General features: G+C 38.9%; 1 protein-coding gene across 1 annotated transcript in view; it reads left to right on the forward strand.

Annotated features, from left to right (window-relative positions):
* Window positions 1-15,472, forward strand: part of slf1 (SMC5-SMC6 complex localization factor 1) — a 42,700-nt gene that overhangs the window by 26,306 nt on the left and 922 nt on the right. The gene's annotated exons all lie outside the window — the stretch shown is intronic.

The following is a 15,472-nucleotide window of genomic DNA, read 5'->3' on the forward strand; positions in this document are numbered from 1 at the left end:
CAGCTCTGTTAAATAACCGCTTCAGAGAGGAATATCAGCGCTTTTTTAGGCTTGATCCAATCACAGAAAGCATCGTAAGTTGCTGATAGTATAGTCAGTCACTGATAGTTTCCATCTGTCTTGAGCTGTCACGATTTGAATGTCCAAAAATGTGCTCTCCGCGACTTTAAGATGATAAAGTGATTGTCTTGTTGGCAGTTTTCTTTTAACAATTTTACATTAACATGTAATGATAGTCCATGTCCTAAATCAACCCTGATGTGTTGCTTGGCTTTAGAACTTGCTGGAGCACCATAAGGCAGAGTTTTTTTCTTGGTCCTTATCATGCTTGTTAAACTTAAAAAGCTGTGCAGCAGGCTTCCACATACAGAACGCCTTTTTCTCAACACGTGATCATTAAAAGATTCCATCAGTTATTGAAAACATCCATGTGTAGCTATAGTAACAGTAATCCTTAAGCTGCTACACAACTTTTGCTGTTTTATGGTTTCAAAAAGAAGTGTTTTATGGGCTGTAAACACACACACACAATTTATTAAACCTTAGCAAAAACCTTTTTTTTATTTTATCTATTTATCTTTATTGTGCCCAGTTGGGGGTAGGGGATGCGATGGGATGGTAGTACATTGCACACAGTATCACAAGCCTTCTCTTTTTCTCCTTTTCTAATCAAACCATTTAAAACTTGACAAGTCATACTGCAGATCTATTTATTGCGATGAAATCAAGTTGTGTGTGTTTTTGTTTTTGTTTTTAAACCGCTGTGTGAGACAAGAGTGTCCGCCATACACCATTAGTAGAGTGCAGGCGCTGCTGCCACAATAAACAACCTTTTAGTAAATGATTAATTCAAATATACAGGTCAGAAGCAGTTGTATTTTGACGGACGTAAGACACATGTCTGGCGCAGCTGGTTTGGACTGAAATCATCTAAATTGTAAGCCTGTATGTTCCCTCAGACAGGCAACTGCAACACTTCATTTTTAAGGGTGATTTTGAGGACATATATTTTAGTACTCATTCTCAGTGGAAATATCAGTGACTATTCAAAGCCTGTAAAATGCTGTTTGGGCCAGCCTGATGAAAGAACGAATGCCGTAGATTTGTCGAAGTCAGTGTCTTGTCTTTACAACAGATTGACATGTCGTATTACTCTCCTCGGCTCCAAAGTGTACTGCCAGCACTACATGTAGGTTTGATGACAACCTCTGTGCTGTGTTTGATAGTTTCTCCCCTGCTCCTCCTTTGCTATGCAGGCAGGATACACGCGTTCACCTTGCTCTAGCCGATAGTTCCCTTCATGGAGGCCAACCAGGTCAACTGTTACAGTGCCCCAAACACAGCCCTCCTCAATCCGAGCATCTTCCCCATGAAATAATAATGCCTGCTGGAGGACACGGAGGGTGGAGGGGTGGGGGTGCTAGCACAGCCTCAGCCTTCCCCTTCAACCCCGGGGCACTGGCAGACTGAACTCAGCATGGCTAACGGTATCCTCAGCCTCTTTTGTCCTCAGCACACACTCGCCTGTACGCAAGCACAACGCAACCTCTCCTGCTCGGTCTTTAACCCTTTAAATGCCAAGGGGCTCATATGCACTATTAAAGGGGAATTCCACCAATTTTTCACTATTTCTGCATTATTCAGTCATTGAGATGTAAACAAAGTCATTCAGAGCGGTTTGATATGAAATGATGTGTTACAGAAAAACGTATTGTCTCAGATCTCACTACAGTGGTGGTGAAAGGAACCAGGAGGCATGATGTATACAACTAAATGTAGCCATTTTATTTGCTATCCAAAATGACCAGTGAACCTACATCTGTCTTCTGATATTTATATATAATGTTAATTATGGTAAAAATAATAGTAAATAGTTTTATTTGGGTCTTCTTGCCTTACAGTGCCCTATTCTTACCACTTTGCCATGAATGGTTTTTAGAAAGTGTTTTAGATCAAAACTTTTTTGCAATACTTATGTAAACAGAGACATCATGCAGCATATTTATACCATTTGATGTAATAGTTTTGTGTGAGGTAGCTTTTAGAGACATTCATCGCTTCACCAACACTGTCAGCAATTACTGACACTGTTTACACCTGAATGTATTGAGTGAATTTAATTAATTTTTTTTTTTGTGTGTATGTGATAGGTCACACTTTGTGTGTGTGTGAGATAACGTTAGCATAGCAATAGACATAGACATCACAAAATAGTCTAGCCAGACTTGCGTAGCATTTTAAACTGGCAAGCCATGTTGTTCCTAGCAAGAGATTCAATTATTTATTAAACATCGGTGTATTTTATCCTGTTGTATTTAGTCGTTATGTCCTCTTATGTGATAATTTGGATTGTTACAATATGCCAATATATAGTTTTGGATTGTTATAATATGCCAATATAAAAAGCATTTTCTAATTCTGAAATTTCTTATATTCATAACTAATCACATTTACTGACCAAAACTGACTTTTTCCATTATGTTGAATGAGATTTTTTTGATAAGAAAGAATGTGTTTGGGGGCGGAGCATGGATAGGATCGATAGTCAGTTAGCATGATGGTATTTAGATAATGCTAATTGGTCGCTGGTCATTTTCATTCACTGTTAGTGACGTTAGCATTTTTGACTAAGCTATTCCTTTAAGGCTGTGAAGTTTTAATTTTGCACAATAGCTGGAATGGAACGTGACCCCCTCAGCCCTGGTACTTTGGAACCAAAGAGCCAGTCTGGAGGGGAGTGAGGGAGGGGCAGCAGTGAAAGAGCCTTCAAGCGACTGCTAAGGGCCTTGCATCTTAATGGGCGAGCAGTGGCAGTGAATGCGGCCTTTGCAGCAGGGTCTGAATGAGGCAAGGCTGGCCGGCTGGCATGGCTTGGGACGCTCCGGGTTGTGGGCCAGCTTCTAACAGACTGTTGGGGCCCTCTTGAAAGCAGGGGAAGAAGAGCTGTTTGCATAGGAGAACAGAGGCAGAGCTCACCCCTGACTTATATTCAGCTAATTAATAGAAGCCTGTGATCAAGCAGATTATTATTGCTGACAGATAGATAAATTTGGATAGGTTACATACTGTTTTGTTCTATAGCATGTGGTCGCTGCTGATATCATAGGAGAGAGATGTTGAGCGTTGTAACAATACCAGAATGTTGACTTCAATACCGATACCAAAAGGATACTATAGCAAAATATTAAACACTTATGATGAACACCCAATGTGTATTGGATTCATAGTCAATTTGTTACAGCTTAATTAATATGTTTAATTCACATCCTTTTTGTTTATTTTAAACTGTTAAAATGATAAAATAATCAAATACAGTGCCCTTCACAAATCTTAGCACCCCTGAGCAAAACAGGCTATTAAAAACATTCTTTGTTGGTGATCCTTTTGATCGTTCAATCAAAATATTAACAAAAATCTCAGCTTTATTTGAAGTACAATGGTTAAAAAAAAATTCTTATTTTTCTCAAATTTGTCTATGGCATTAATTTAACACTTTTTGCAGCCTCCCATTACAAAGATAACAGCTCTTCTCCTATATATGCTTAATGAGACTGGAGAACACATGACAAGTGATCTGAGACTATTCTTCCAGACAGAACCTCTTCAGATCCTTCACATTCTAAGGTCTATGCCTGTGGATTCTTCTCTTCAGCTCGTCTCACAGGTTTTCTATGGGGTTTAGGTCAGGGGACTGGGGTGGTCATGGCAAAACCATAATTATGTGGTCAGTGAACAATTTGTTTTGATTTGAGGTGTGCTTTGGGTTATTGTCCTGCTGGAAAATCCAAACTATGGCCCAGTTTAAGCTTCTTGGCTGAGGCAGTCAGGTTTTGATTTTATTTCTCCTGGTACTTGATGGAATTTGTGATACCATTTATCCGAATAAACTGTTTAGGGCCTTTGGAAGAAAAAAAGTCCCACAGTATCACGGATCCACCACCATATTTCACAGTAGGGATAAGGTACTTTTCTGCATGGCTATCTTTGTGTCCACACCAAACTCAGCTCTGGTGTTTGTTGCCAAAAACCTCTATTTTGATCATAATCGGTCATAGAACATGGTTCTACTGAAAGTTCCAGTAAAGTCTCGCAAACTGTAGGTACTTGAGTTTGCTGGTCCTTGACAGCAGAGGCTTCCCTTCTGGCAACCCCCCCAAACAACTTGTGGTTCTATAGGTGGTGTTTGATTGAAGTTTGGGAGATGTTCTCCAAGACCTAACTAATTTTTGCAGTTCCCCATCTGTGATCTTTGGAGATTCCTTGTCCACTCAAACCATCCTCCTCACTGCACTTGTGGTCATTATAGACATACGTCCTCTTCCCGGCAGATTCTTAACATCTGCTGTTGTTTGAAACTTCTTAATTATTGGCCTGATAGTGACAGCTATTTAGCTTTTTTCTTGTAGCCATTTCTGGGTTTGTGTAGCTCAACAACCTCATACATCACTACTGTTTTCTCTGGTCTTTCTCATAACGATGGGTGACTGATGGAATTTGGCCTGTATTTCATCTCATTTATATATATTGCTTGGTGAAGTCATGGCTGACCAGTTAAGTGTTCCTTATCACTCAGGTGAACATAAAAACATAATATGAATGGGAGTATACCTCAGTTGGATTTCACTCTTAAGAATTTTTGAAGGTTCTATCAATAATTTAACTGGCTTCATTCAGTATGTTCTGAAGAGCAAGTGAACAGTGAGAACATACAGTGTGGCCTAAAATTAATCACGTTGTTTGTTTAAATGCACCACTAAATGGGCTATACCTGTGTAGATTGATTCTTTGAATAAGTTATTGTTATTGGTAATTGTTTACTACATTGTAGTATTGAAAAAGCAGAGAACTTTGAATACATTGTGTAACACTAGATGCATTACAGATGTTCACTTTGGGCAGGAGACATTGGCTTAATAGTTGTCACTTTGGTCTGCATCAAGCGTGGTAAGGGTGGATGATACGGCAAAAAAAATTACATTGCTTGCAAAACATTAAGAGACACAATTTGTAACATCAAGCTTTGCGAATAAGTTGAAATAAACGTAAGTGGGGACAGACAAAATACCAGTAAAACAGTGGTGCTACATTTAAATGGGCTATAAAACACTATTTATTATGGATTGTTGGATGGAGTATTATGGATTTTAAATACTTCAAAAAATATCTGAAGTGGCCTAAAATGTTTAAGTGTTGGTCCTATTGTAGGGAAATTTGAAGTTTCCATGATCAGTCCAAAAGTGCGTAATTGGCCTCTCTGTCTGTGGGTGAGTACGATGGCTCTCCTTCTCCCCTTATCACTCAGCATGATGCTGGCCAACACAAGCATCTGGTGACTGACATAACAGAATTTTCAGTTAATGTTCTCCTCCAAGCATGTTGAGTTGTTCGTTGCTTTAAGAGATGCGGTAGTGCTTCATATGTCTTTGAGGAAGCATGTGATAACCTTCACCCTACCAACTTGATGGCATCATGTGATACAAGGAGGCCTAGCCAGCAAGTGGGACATGACTATACCAGGGGAGAAAACTAAGTTATATAATAATAAATAAATCAGTAAATACATACATACATGCATACACTTTTTAAGAAGGAAAACAGTCAATTGGTAAAACTAATCAAAAATGAATGGGCTGACATTCAATCAGCTAATTGTTATTGTGCTGTTTATTCAGTTAGTATACACTGGATGTTGTTTACAGACTCTCTATAATTTGTCTAAATCTTTTTTATGATGCATGCAGTTGTTCAGTGCTCTAGAATAACTGTAAGTACTCAAGACGATAAAGATTATTGTGACATAACTCACCATATCCAAATCAAATTTCTCACCACTCCTGTGGTGCAGTGATTTAAAAAAGTGCTGTAATCTCGGATTAACATTTGTTCAGTTTTTGCATGTACATGACGACCTTGTATAGACTGAGTCTGATGCTCAGAAAGTCTCATGCAGTAGTCTCAGTCTCTACTGCTGGAATGTGCCTGATCTGTGTGGGCCACACAAGGGTGGCACTATTCTTTATCTATCCAGTGAGGTGACACACGGCAGGTGGGCTTGTGCCACGTGTGTGTGTGTGTGTGTGTGTGTGTGTGTGTTTCAATGTGTGTGGCGGGTGCCAGAGAGTTACACAAAGCTCTGATTGTGCCCCCCATGAGCTTTAATCGTCTTTAATTCTTTAATCTGTGTGTGTCTGGACTGTTGTCGTGGTCAATCTCTGTTAGTTCAGTGAAACGTGATCACACACACACACACACACACACACACACACACACACACACACACACACAGAGCTCTGCTCTGGAACATTATATTCACAGTTCGATACACTGACACTGAGATTAGAATTAGACTTCATGTGCCAGATTACTGAATTTGAGGTTTTTCAAAAGGCTGAGTTGTTCTGCTCTGTCTTTTTATCATTTATCCTTTATTTATTTATCTCTGCCTCTCTTTTTTCTTTCCTTCCTTCTTTCTGTCTCTTTTTCTCTCTGTCCCTCTTTCAAGCCTTCTTTGTATCTTTCTCTGGCTTGCGCTCTCTCTCTCTCTCTCTCTCTCTCTCTCTCTCTCTCTCTCTCTCTCTCTCTCTCTCTCTCTGTCTTTCTGTCTCTCTCTCTCTCTCTCTCTCTCTCTCTCTCACTCTCTCTGTCTTTCTGTCTCTCTCTCTTTCTCTCTCTCTCTCTCTCTCTCTCTCTCTCTCTCTCTCTCTCTCTGTCTCTGTCTCTCCCTGTCTCTCTCTTGTCTCACATACACACATACTCATACACACACACACACACACACACACACATTCTTTCTATCATGTGTTCCTCCTTTTCCTCCTCCCCCTTTCTTACTGTTCTCTATTTCTAGTCTTCGCCTGCCCTCTAAAGGCCAAGGGGCTGCTTGCTGTGTGTGTGTGTGTGTGTGTGTGTGTGTGTGTGTGTTTCATTCTCTAGCTCATCCCATGTTGTGTGTGTGTGTGAGAGAGAGAGCATTGCACGTAGTGCACAGTTAACCCTTTAATGCAAATGCTATGTCTGCCTGTGCGCTCTTCTTTAATAACATGAGATCTTAATTAGGGCTGCACAACAAAATCATATTGAAATTGTGATCCTGTTTCATGACTTGTGATTCAATCCAGGATCAGCGCTCATTCTGCATACTGTAGTAGGGCTGCAGGGATCAGCGCAGCGCTGCAGTGGTAGTGTGGTTGGCTGATATAACTGCCATAATTAATCTTGCATTATCCTAATTTGGGCTGTTGATATTTTCAGTTATACAAATTGTGCAGAAAAAAAGTTTTGCCTAATGTCAAGATACAGGCCTATTGTTTCTTTTTTAACTATCATTAAGTATATATATATATATATATATATATACACACCTATGTTTAGGTGAATAGGTGAAACTGTTTTGTTTGATCTCTTTCACAAACAGGATGGCTAATTTGTTTGTATTTATTTATTTATTTATTTATGCTACACCCTAAGCAATTATATAAGTTTGTTTATATGTCTGTATAGATACATATAGATATCTATACAATATATGTATAGATGTGTATATTGATCTTTGAGCAATTATACATATTACATACATACACACTGTTTTAGTAAATATTCATAATGTTTTTTTTACAAAATTGATATGTTAAAGAGATTCCCTTTTATCATGAATCGCTCAGCCTTAATCTGAATGCTGAGGTCTAATTTTGATATTTTGATATAAAAAACAAAGCCGAACGTTTGTGTTACAAATGAATATTTTGAGAGTTCAAACATATGAAATATGAAATAGATCTGTAAGCAGTCACCTTTTATTGTGACTCTGATAAAACAAATCAGTAATCCAGTAAGCCACAATAAATGTTCTTGTAGTTTAAAACTATCACAGCGCATCCAACAATAAAGGCAGCGTAGAGCTTCTTCTAAACAGTGATATAAAACACGGTAGCACACAGAAAACTCCAATTCCTTATGCTAATCCGTTTTACTGCCTGACATGGAAATGCACATGGCCTAGCTATTCTGGAGGCAGATTTTAATGAGTTAAAGGACAGAAAGCCAAAGTCCATGAATCTATCACGATCATGTGTTAGGTAAGATAGGGTTAAAGGCCTTCACGCTTAATCCTGCAGTTGTTTTGTTTATCCACTGAACAGGATGTTTGATACTTTAAGCCAAAATCTGGCCTCACTCTAGTCATTGCCTGTGATGCGGGAGCCAATATCATACCAGATCCTGGACACTCGTGTGTGTGTGTGTGTGTGTGTGTGTGTGTGTGTGTGTGTTTGCGCATGGCACACAGGCAAAGTGCTGACAGATGTGTATTTCATGGGCCATTGTGAAGAATAGGCAGCGGCTGATACCACTGTCCTGGGGGAGGGTGGTCTGCCTGCTGCTTGCATTCATCAAGGGATGCTTTCTGTGTGTGTGTGTGTGTGTGTGTGTGTGTGTGTGTGTGTGTGTGTGTGTGTGTGTGTGTGTGAGTGAGGGCATACAAGCCTCTGCCTTTGTCATCTTCCAGGTTTCAACTTGTCAGGTAGTTTGACATGGTGGCGGTAGAGAGTAGCATCAGAAGAGATTGTTTTGCTTTACTAATACAAGAGCTGGTGGGTCCGAGTTAAGGCCGAGTTAAAGTGATAGTTTGGCAAATCAAATTAACATAATTGTTCCACTTACCTCAAATGTAGTAGAACAGCAAAGACTTGTGTCTGAAGTTTGCCTCTTTAGTTTTACACTGTACACGAGCAATGAAAGCTTATAGCCAGAGTTGGGGACTCGAGTCATCGACCCAGACTCAAGTCGCACTCAAGTCACATGTTGACCTGACCTGAGTCACACTTAACAGGCTCATGACTTGACTTGGACTCGAATTTCTGTGAATTTCAATCAGAGAAACAAAACGAAGAGAACTGATTTAACTAGGACCACCAGTCTTAAAGCAGTACATTAAAGTCTACTGTTTCCAATATTACATGTAGTGAATTTTTGCTAGTACCTTGGCAGCTGTAGTCAGTGTCGTGATGCAACATGCTTTTGTTAAGTAAAGTATGTGCAATAAATGCCAAGTACTTCACAAACAGTCCAACTCATCCTTTTGGAAAAGGGAAAGCGTCTACTAGAACGGTAGGAAAGATAAGCTCACTGTGGCCCTGGAACTGGTAAGGGGAACAGCTGCCCTAATATTGCAAGCACAGCTTGGAGGCAGAAATCAGAAAAGGTAAACAGCCGTAATTACTCTAATGCAGCTTGCAGTGGCGTCATGATCGATGTGGCTTCAAATAACGATCTTTTCATTATAGAAAAACTTCCACAATGTTTAAAGGAAAGAGGCGAAAGCAAGCTTTACTTGTCAGCTTATCTATTTGAATTTTTAGCATGCCTTTAAATCTTGCTAAAACTTCAGAGGAATTAGCTATTACACTAGCTAGTATAATTAAACTACAGATTAACCAACTGCTTCAAGTTATTTTGCTTCTTCGTTTTAAGCACCGCATTAACTGTGTGTAGGGAATCAGTTCTGTCCTTCAGACTGAAGGTTCTTCTGTAATGAGAGGCTTTTATTTAAATCAACACACATTTGCCTTAAAGTGTCAAACTGTTAAATAATCTTAAATAGACTTGCTTATGTGGTTTAACTGTATGACATACTGTAACATGTTAAAATGGACTAAAGTCTGTTTCAGTTTCAGTCTTCTCCCAGAATGTGTTTCTGTAGGCCACAGCACAAGAGCGGCACCATACTTTAGCTAGCTAAACTAGGTGGACTATTGCTTTAAGGTATAGAATCAAGAGCTGCTGAGTGGTATAGACGTAACTGAGTGTTGAGGCGTGAATCTTGACTTTTAACAAGACACTATGGCTGTGTATATGAAAAACCCTTATGCTTCCAACACACATTTTCCAGGCATGTTTTTATTGCCAAGGAAACACATTTAATTACTTATATCAGTGGTCCATGTCATTCATTTTTATGTCCTGCTAGCAAACATTGTCAAGTAGGCAGTTATCGTCAAGTGCTGCAGATGCTTCCTGTTATTTTAATCCAAGGTTTTATTCTTGCACTTACATTAAAATCTTACACACGCAGACTACTTATAGTTTAAGGCCTGTGTAAGTGTTTTGCAAGAACATATCTCTTTTGAGCTGAGCTGAGTCCTTCGTTACTAGCTGACAGCAGTGGCTGCTAAAAGAAAAAAGAGCGTGCTCAAGGAAGAGCCAGGACAATTTCTTTTTTTCTTTTCGTCAGAGAGCGCTTGAAGAGATGGGTTTGAAAGTGTAGTGCGCTTGAAGGCCACAGAATGGCCACCCACATTCATGTCCCTGAAAGGAGTATGGGAAAACCATAGCCATACAACTATATAAAATGTAGCTGTCTTAAAGGAATATTTGATGAAAAATCTACTGTATGCAGTTTCCCCCCCTTCCTTCAGTTGTGGTCGTTCAACCAAGGTCTTAAGTTCATGCTTTGCTTCTTTAGTGCTGGAGCTACAGGGTAGCATTGCAGAGAAGTAATAAAAGGTACGCTCCACCGATTAGCATGATGCAAATTGTGTGCCTCAAACAACTGCCAGTCTCTTTAAAATAGTCCCATATGGAGTCCATGTGGTTATTGCTACTGTGGCTCATCTGGCTATCTTTTAAAGTTTCATTATATTTTTTAAATTTTAAAGTTTCCTCATGCTCCACAGTTGAAAACTGCAGGCATCCTGAATGTGGATTCACTGTCTCTGCAGCCTATTAATTATCACTTTGCATGCGCAACAGTTGGCCCAGATAGTGAGCAACAACACAGCTGTCATGCAGATTTTGCTGATCCTCAAATCCATTGCATCCTGTAAAACTCTGCACAGGGGCTGTATTGACATGCGTCCGTGCAATAGCAGGCGTGCAGAAAGCTTTTCAGGTAACTCTGAGATTGATTAGAAGACAGCTGCAGGCAGATGACTCTTGGAATAAATGATAGAAATTAAAGTTATAATACAGTTGGACTACTTAAAGTGAAAATAAAAGTGCAAAAAGGGGTTCTTGGTATGATACTGTAGAAGAACCACTTTTGGTTCCCTAAAAACATTCCAGTGGATGGTTCTTTGGAAGAACCATTTTTGTTAATGGAGGGAGAGAGAAGGAGATTTTTAAAGATGAAAGAACTTCAACATAATGTAAAGGGAGGAACTCCTAAATCAATGTAGAACCTTTATTATATGTGAAGGTTCTTTTAAACCTCTGAAAGATTCTTCCCACTCTCAAAACTCTTTTTCAAACAGGGTGCTTTATGGAACCAAAAGAGGCTCTATTGTGGCAAGAGTGTAGGACTGTTTCATTAGAATCCCAAAAACAATTCTGACATTCTGACATAGTTTTTCCTGTTTGTATTTTAAAAATTTAGCATTTTTGCACGTGCATGCTAATTCATGGAGGGCATCCATTTCTGTTTGATAGCAATGCAGACAGAGAGATGTACAGTTAATTTTAATATAAATTAAAGGAATTTAAACTCAATTTCAACCTCAGCTTACTGAAACAACTGAAGAAGTGCTGTTGAAAATGATGATTCTAAACTTTTAAAACCATGTCTGTGAGTAAGTTTTGAATTTAATGAAAAGCTGTCATTGACATTTTTGCCACATTTTGGCGTTGCGAGAAACGGGGACAAAAAAACAGGAAAAAGTCAAAACTTGAGCCTGAAGATACATTTCCATTCAGTTTACATTCTGTATATCGCAGCATTCGGCCACGTTCAGATGGAAAATTGTGTCCATCAAAGCAAGCATTGGTATCGTGTTTGTGGTCAGAGATTTATGCTTTTCCCCACATGACCAGGAATCGTGTGAGCAGGAGACTCGAACATTGAAACCTTGTAAGAGAAAAATGCTGGAAGCAGCAGTTCTTCTCCAAAGAAGGAAGCAAAAAGGACATGTGCGGGTACAAACTATAAATCAGTCCAAGACGCAACTTGGAAAATACCACTGCCTTGTCCCAAGAGCTGTGGCGGGATAACGACTGGTTTCAGCGGTACCTCCATATTGCTTAACATCTGCGTGAGGGACAGAAGCCCCACCCCATGCCTTCTCCTACTGGCTGAAGCACCATTGTGTCAGCATATGCTCTGTTAAAGTTTCAACTCTGGAGAAGCTTTTCAATAGAGAGTGAAGCAAAATTTTCACTCACTGCCACAAATCATTGCAGTGCTTTGGTGTCTGAATCCATCAACACATTGTTCTCATTGAAATCAATCAAAACAGGTGCGTTTTACAGATACAAAGGTTTGTTACCATGTAACTAAATGTGTAAATACATGATTCCATTCAGATAGTATAGCATCATGGAAATAACCTTTATAAGCTTCTTACATGAGATGTAAACCTAAGAAGCAAGTATGAGGAACTTGTAGGTTTCTTTATTCCACCATGTAGTTAATCAGTGTCGTCTTCTAACATTCAAAAAATTCTAAAACTGTATCTCTTCTTAAAGCTTGTTAAACACGGCATTTGAAGAACCTTAATCTTTGACCTTATTCTTATCAAGTTACATCTTGGCAATAGAAACGTCTTATCAATGACCAGTTATGTAGACATTCTTGTTCTTTCTTGCGTTCTCTATGTCTTGATCAAAGTCATTAAAGCTTTAACCGTTGTTCTGATGCCGACCTTTACTCTGGAAACCCCCTTCTTAATCTGACGGTGGGTTGATTCCTCTGTCAGGGTATGCAGATTGCCTCTGCCCTCTTGGCACGTGGAGTGCTAAGGGTAGATGAACACTGACCCTCATGTCTGCACTTTGATAGCATAGAAGCTGATGATCCATTACTAAGAAGAAGTGATGGGGGGAGAAAGAACAAGAAAGAACAGGCTGAAAAAGAAACGGTTGTTTACCAGGTCCCGCAGGTCTCTCCTTGCGTAATAATTTGAAGCTGAAAACCTGGTCTTTTTCCTCGCACGTACAAAACAATCATACTGGCTTTTGACAGCAGGAGGTCTCTTAAGCATCGGTGCCAAATGGAAAGCGTTGTGAAGCTGGAGTGCGGTAAAGTGCAGAGCTGCTGCCACGCTCGCAAAGGGGTTTAGGAGTCAAGTGCCATCATGTGCAGTTTGCTGTAGAAATATGGTGGCTAAAAGCAAAGAAAGAGGTCGCACTTGACACGGGCCAGTCTAGCTAGGCTTTTGTGCACGCATGTCTGTCTGCCTATTGAGCTACTTTTAAACGGCTTTTGATTCCAGCCAGAGACAGAAATGTGCGGAGACGAGAGAGAATGTCAAAGCTATTCAGTGTGAACTCGACCAATTTCCACTGGCCCCTTTGTGTAACGCGAATAGTCTTCAAATGTTACGTAGCGTTTGCGTGAACCGGAATACCGTATCTGAACGAGAATGATGGCTAAACGGGTCATCAGAGGAGTGCTGATTTCTATGAGAGCACCTAAGATCCAGCGCTTATCGACTTGTCTGGATAGCTGTTCAAAAAGTGTTTTTATAAAATGTACCATAGCTATAAATGCTCCAATCTAGTTCTTTAGATTTCCTTTCAACAGAAATGAGTGTGTAACAAAACACCTGTCTCTTAATAGTTGCTTCTTTTTGTAGTATGAAGTACTTTATGATACAAATGAACATCTTTCAGCAAAAACCATATATTATTATATTCCATATATTAACCATTCCACCCTTTTTTGGATTTTCAGATATTTTAGTGATCCCTTTATTTTAAATACAGGGCATCAAACAATGGCATACCATGCTTACATGATAATTACAAAACATTTTGTTTCATACACACTTTTAAAGCAGGTCATGTTCGGCAATTGGGGACCATCCACCATCCATATTTTGAGATGTTTGAGAGGTTTAAAAAAAAGAATTTAAGCCTGTGTCTGTTTCATTCACATTAAGTCATTTTTTTTCTCGTGACGAATCACAGACTTAATAAAATAACATGGAATATTACTGGACTGCTTAAACGTTACATTAAAAAGGGTTTTACTGAACCTTTAACTGTAGTTGCACCATTTAGCCATAAATAGCTCTTAAAAGACTAGCTTATGGCATGTGCACTATGAAATTATACACCACTGGTATTTTAACTTATATGACGTAAGGGATTACAGAATTAAAGCATAGGAAGCATCAGCATAGCGCACTGTTTGGCTAATTTACAGTGTGTGACTCGTCACTAACAGGTTCAGACTAGAACATCCATATGTTGTCATTTAATTGTGTCAGAACAGGTTATCAGTGGAGTGAGCTGATGGCCTAACGTTGCTTTAAGGGACTAGTGGAACGCAGATAATTGTGTGTACATGGTGTTCCCTGTTTGAACCCTGCTGCTTTTTTTCAGCCTTATTTCATAATTCATCTGCTCGAAGCCAAAGATAAATGCAACTTACTTGCATTAATCGACAGTGTACTGAATAAACATTGAACCGTTACAGGGTAATAGCTGTCAATCTAATTTGTCTGAACATGGTCATTGAGATACATAAATCAGTATGCGTAGAGACACACAGCTTTCACGATATGTTGCTATTGTCGATGCAATCTGAAGGATCAGAATTGGAGGTGATCAAGTCATAATGGACAATAATTTTAATGGATTTTTTAGGCCTGATCACATTCCTGTCCTTTTTTAAATACTTATTTACCCCACTGTACTGTTTACACCACAGTTGTAAAAGTAACATAAACAGACAATAGAGACACATTTTCTGAAGGTAGCAAGCACTGTGTCACTATTTTTAAGTGAGGAAAAAAAAAAATGTCCCAATAGCCATCTGTAATATCTGCAGAGTCAACTTACCACATGTAATAAATGTTACTATCCAGCTATGAAACAATTAGTGGTAACAGTATGAAAGTGTAACTGAAGCTTTTAAAAATAATTAGTAGTCTAGCATATCTTGACAAAATCAAATTGGTGTTACTAACACCAGTGTATTGGGTCAGATTTATAATGCCTTTATTTATTTATTTATTTATATATATAAAAAATATATATATATATATACTATATATATATATATATATAGGCCAGAATGAGAGATAAAGTGTATGTTGGTGGGAGAATGACTTACAATACAGACAATGCAGAGTATAACATTAAATTTACTTAAAAATGTTGTCAGGTGGTTCCAGGACACTGTTTTGAGTTGCTTCTATGCTACTTGATTGGTTACTCTATTGATTTAAGTAAATGACGCATCATTTGTACGTATTGTAAATTTTGTCATGTTCAACTAATGGAAGAAGCAAGGAGAAAATGATGGGTTTATGTTGGATCGATGTAATTTAGTTTTTACTTTGCTACTCAGCTGTCATAGAAACATACTTTGCAGCAGAGTACATTGAAACTCACTCTTACAGCCAACAAGACGGTTAATCAAGGAGTCAAACAAAGATTTAACATTTAAAGGGTAGGTAAAACAATATGCAAATAGCTGATGCCAGGAGCTGATGGGAAAGATGAGTGTTACACTGACCAAACACACACTTATGTAAAT

This window comes from Colossoma macropomum, unplaced genomic scaffold, assembly GCF_904425465.1.
Source record: "Colossoma macropomum unplaced genomic scaffold, Colossoma_macropomum, whole genome shotgun sequence".
Lineage (NCBI taxonomy): Eukaryota > Metazoa > Chordata > Actinopteri > Characiformes > Serrasalmidae > Colossoma > Colossoma macropomum.